At 32.6% G+C, this 5,886-nt stretch overlaps 1 long non-coding RNA gene across 2 annotated transcripts; it reads left to right on the forward strand.

Moving 5' to 3' along the window:
• Nucleotides 1-931: 931 nt before the first annotated feature.
• On the forward strand, nt 932-4,027 carry LOC126548963 (uncharacterized). 2 transcript variants are annotated; one of them, XR_007603088.1, is made up of 4 exons: nt 932-1,356; nt 2,704-2,751; nt 2,850-2,885; nt 3,712-4,027. It is a non-coding gene; the product is annotated as an uncharacterized LOC126548963 (long non-coding RNA). The 2 variants fall into 2 exon arrangements; XR_007603087.1 differs by having other exon boundaries at nt 2,850-4,027.
• Nucleotides 4,028-5,886: the final 1,859 nt, after the last annotated feature.

The raw sequence follows: 5,886 nt of genomic DNA on the forward strand, positions 1-5,886 counted from the left end.
TTATTATTATTATTATTATTATTACTACTACTACTAAACACGTAATTAAACTCGAACGAAACACGCGATTCCGACGGAGTTCTGCAAAACAGTAGCCACAGTAGTGATATACACACATGATTTATCCGGACAACCACATAATAAATATGCGGTGCTGCAGATTTGTATACCAAAGGACAGAGTAATATAAAAAGATAAAAAAAAAAATGAGTAAGTGTGAACTGATCGACGATGACGAAAACAAAATTGGATTATCTATATAATATCTATTAAATTTTATATTATACAATGTGGTTTATTAACCATGCCTATCCTTATTTTTTTCTTTTAATTTAATGCATTTATTTATATACTTTTGTTTTACTACAATCGTTTTAATGGATTTGTAATGAAAGTAAAATAGGATAGTTCTCATTTGAAAGACAAAAACTTTATATCTCCATAGGGCACATCATCATCGGTCGGTATAATTAATAATGTATAGATAAGACCGTAGTTTTTATATGGCTTAATTAAACGTGACTATAATTAATATACCATCGATAATCAACAATATATTATAATAACACGAGTCGAAACTCACCTACAGCTATTCTATATATTATGGGTATTTGTCCCTCGCTCTGGGTGCATCGCGGTCGCAAAATAACGATATCCTACGCGCATTATAAGAATATATTATACGTTATTATAATAGCAATACATAAACGGAAAAACGGTATAATGATGATAATTATTATAATGTCATTATACATATATGTTGCGCGCCCGAGTCTCTATACACTATATGTATCGCCACACGTGACCCGGCCGAGGGCGTATATAAATTATTATTAATTTATACTCTGAACTGGTATTACGCACCAGTGTGTGTGCTCTAGCATATATGTATGTATATACACGGAGAGAGCGATAGTATAAACTACCGAGCAACACCGTTCGTATATTATATACATATATAATAATGTATAGTGCGGTGGTTGCAGCCAGCCCAGCGCCTAGCCGGAGATGGACCAGATAGAGATGATAATAATTCGGTACAGTGAATCTGTGTGCGCGGGCTTATATATTATGGGCGTGTGTGTATGTGTGTGTGTGTGTCTTTGAAAGATTTTTTTTTCTTATAATCCGTATAGTAGTAAATAATGTGTTTGGTACTTCAGCTGTCGGTTATTATTATTATATTGTGTTGGTCCTCGCGACGGCCGAGCATTATATTATTAAAAAAAAAAAAAAAAAACACAACACAACACAACACGTGGGGCAGAGCAACGAATAATATACGAAGAACGATGATGACGACGACGACGACGACGACGGCGACGACGACTTCGACGACCAACACACCAGTCAGAGGTATATACATTTAATATTATATATACATGACTCGCTCGTATAGTATATATATATAAGTATTATACGAACCAGCGTGTTGTACATAATATTACACACACACACAAACACACAACACGGACAACACGATTGCCCGGGGCCTTCGATGCTGCGGTGGTTGTGGTGAATTTGATGGGGGGGGGAGACGTGTATATAATACACTCGAGTGTGTGTGTGCGTATATACATATAATAATACTATACATAATACCCGTCCGGAGTATATATATTCATATTAAAAATATATATAAGTATATATAATACGCGTCGAGTGTAAGTACAGAATGAAAGATATATATATATACACACATATAGGTAGTCGTGTAGGCGGCTGGCCGTGACCTCTGTCTCTCCGTACGCATCTCTCTCTCGCGCGTTCGTCCCGAAGATCAGTGATCGTGGGTCCGTGTTTCTCTCTTCCTTTCTCCCACACTCTATATCCATATTCGTGTCTCACTCTTTGCACACGCACTATCCGTCTGTGGCCCTCTCTCTCCCTCTCCGCCACAGTCGCCAGACAGTCTGGAGCCGCCGATAAGACGACGCGCACACCGAACCCGAAACCCGAAACTCGGTCGTACACGTATTATAATGCTATAAGATTATTATAATATAGTTACTGCGCTGTGTATAATAACATATATAACGTCTGTGTGTATATATGTCATCCGTAGGCATATATTATAGCGCTCGTTATATTATTGACTACAGCTGACATTTTGGGGATCGATCTCCCCCACGATAGCTCTGAATATTGACCTCGACATTTGGATTATGAACACAATATTAAACGGCGATTAGTAATGTTCTACTCTCATAATACCGAATAAATAGGTCATCGGGTATCCGACCTGGTATACCCACCAAAAAAAAAAAAAACGTTATTCGGTTAGAAATTTTCCGAATTTCCATAATTTAATGCAAACAAACACGAGCAGTCGATCCGAGCAAGAGGCTATACAGATTTAAATCCAGGGTCGTAGACCTCTTCGAACGTTAGAACCGAGTTCACGTATTATTCGCACATCGTTTTAAAATACGGCAGTTTAATAAAACAGGTCGTTTAGCCGATGTTTCGGTAAACATTTTTAAAGAAAAAAACAACGACACAACAATAATAATTAGAAATTAATATACAGCGCCTAAAACGCACTGCGGTTATCATAATGTTATTATAGTTTGGTGTGTACGCGGCCTATCGCCCTATAGTGTGTCGCAGCTGTGCGCAACAGAGGCGTTTTATACGCGCGCACACACACACCACACGTATATAATACACAATATGTATATGGGTTTTTTTTATCGTTCGTAGGCGATACGCGAGCACGTAGGAGTGAGTACGCCCCGAGTCAAGAGAAACGTGAGTTTTCTGTTCTTTATTATTATCGTAGTCATTATTATTATTATTATTATTATTATTTTCATTTTTTTTTTCTTACTTATACTCTCCGGCAACAGGTGTACGACGCGGATTCACAGACGACGAGATGTACGGTAGGACTAATATGGATAATGTACACGGGCGATTTGGTGAAGGAATAATATTATATACACAGACCCGGCCGGGGACGACGGGGGAAAGAGACTGATGTAGAGCGCATAATATAATGTTATATTATACATATATATATGCGTTATAGGCATATACTCGGAGAGAAGAGACGAAAAAAAAGATTGAATTACACACATATACAATAATAATATTATACACTGCGCACAACTCGGATACAGCGCGCGGGCCCCGCGTGCCGTTTTCTTGTTACAGTTGCACACACAGAGCGGCTCATTATATGTGCGCGCAAGGTTAAAATATATTACGTGTGCACTGTGTAGGAAAACGTATTAGGGTTCTACGGATCCGTTGGTTTGGTATTATTACTATTTTTTTTTTTTTGACGTTTGTGTTCGTCGGAAGAAAAAAATAAGCACACACGTCCCGTCTAGCGTATACAACCATGCACGTTCTGCAGTCCACCAAACGTGCGCTACACGTGTGCATTATAATATCGTATTATAGGTATAGAATAACGATCGAGTAATATTATAACATCACAATAATAAGCGCGTTACCGTTATATGTCGATATATGATGTTATTATTGGCCACCAAAAAGTGTTATAATATTATATCATAATAATTCATAACACATCTATTCTGACCCGATATCTCAATCGTCGAGCTTGTAAAATAGGTACTTTATCAATCTTTACATATTAATACAATATTGTAAAGGTGAATTTATAATATATATATATTAGGTGCAGCTCAGCGATGTATTATATTATGAGTATATGACGTATACTATACGTGTTATTTACAGTATCACTGAGATGTTTATAATACACTGAACTGGAGAGTTGGAAAACACATCACCCAAGTTTACACGGAGTATCGGGACATAAGAAACCTATACTATATATATACCATCGAATATGGAAGAAACTCTCAACGAAAACAATACCAGCAAAATGATCATGTTTCTAATCAAAATTAATTTCATTAAAAAACTTTAACATTGTAAAAATATTTTACCTTAGTCTCTATAACTTACAGTACCTACAATTTTATTTATTTTTCTACTTTTAATCTATTATGTATATCTAAAATACGTTAGGCTAATAACCTATGATGTTAAAACCTTACTTCTAATAATAATAATAAAAAAAAGATGGAAAAAAATATGAACATTTATGACATTGGATTTTTTTTTCTAGTTTGAAGGAACTCGACCTATACGGTTGTTTTAATCGTACATCAATAGTGAACACAGACGATCGATCAGTAGTTCCGACAACAATACATTATAATAGTCCGTGGACTAAACAATATTCATAATAGGAATATAATATGTATACCTAAACACATACATTATAGTGTATACGAGGATTTTACACGACCTCAGCAACGATTCGATATACTACCTATTAAACTATATACTTACGCGTCTTGACAATCATGTTTTGACCGAGAAAAAACATATTTCAATCTTCGGCTGTGTTGATTGTTTTCATATACTCCAAGTATACACTATAAGATGGTATGGATTTCATCAGCTACATTAACATGTATTTAAAAAAAAAGAAACATATTAGGGTATAATGATGTATGTTGTGCGTTCAGCACATATTTTTTGAATGATAATGCGGTAGGTATGTATTGAAAATAATTTTGCATTTTAGGCCCATTTGAAATTAAAATAAATTTAGCGTTAATAATAAAAAAGAAATAAAACATAATACTTAAAGAATTATGAGAAATAAATAATTCATAAAACTTGCATAATTATTGCCTATTAAGTAAATTTATTATATAGTCAAATTACCAAAAATACTCACTTTACTTTAACTACCAATACCGACATTTTGTTTGATGCACTTTTTCATTTTCGATACTTTTATAACTTGTATTGTGTTGCTTTTATGCAGTTTGTTTCTGTTGTCTTAAATCATAAAACAATAGTCAAGATTTATAATAATTAATCGTACGAACTCTGTATTATAATGAATTTAATTATTGGACGGTAATCAATGATATTTAATAATTTAATCTGTAAATATTGCAATATTAATGATAATTATACACTGGATAATATTTGTTATTAATAATAATATGTTTATTAATATATCAACAATAAGATCTATTATTATGCTCTAATCAAATAAATGCTTTTGTTACTAAAATTTCAGTTAAAGAAAATTAATTATTATATAAAATGTTAACAGAATATAACAATCAATGTTATCTCCCATTGTTCACATTTAAAGCTATAATTTTTTTTAGCTATTTTTCGTGCAGCTGGAGTTTTCAGTATTATAATATACTTGTATAAAAATATTGAACGGTTTTTTTAATGCATTTATGACAAAAAAAAAAAAAAACATGGGATATGAAGAAAAGTAAAAAACGTACCAAGGAGATGAGAGACTTTACATCAATACTAATTTACGCATATTTTATTTGTTCATAATATAATAGTATTAAAAATGTTTAGAAAACAATTATGTTGATTTATTTGATCTTTAAACAACGTAAGCACTTTAAAATTATCGTACAATATTATCGTATCGTAAATATTAGTATTAATAAATTTTGTATGACACATTGTCACATTGAAGTTCGTATTATATAATATAATATATTATAATATATTATATTTTACAGTAAAGTTAAATCTGAAATAATAGAGTTAAGATTAAAATAAAGTAGTTGATATTAAATAATGACAAAATATTATTAACCGTGTTATTCTGATGCAGTTAAGTCATATGTACATGAGAAGCCTTTCAGGCTAAATATTAAATAGTCATATACATTTTATTTGTATTCGATATTTTACTTCTTAAAACAAACCATTTTGTATAAATTATAAAATACTTTTTTCATATGTTATAAGTATCTGTATGATATTTAAATACATACATCATGATCTGGCCCGAAGGTTTTTTATATTATTTTTATTCGACGGTTTCAGTGCAGGTATAATGTTTATCATTTC

This window comes from Aphis gossypii, chromosome 1 (assembly GCF_020184175.1).
Source record: "Aphis gossypii isolate Hap1 chromosome 1, ASM2018417v2, whole genome shotgun sequence".
NCBI classification, from domain to species: Eukaryota; Metazoa; Arthropoda; class Insecta; order Hemiptera; family Aphididae; genus Aphis; species Aphis gossypii.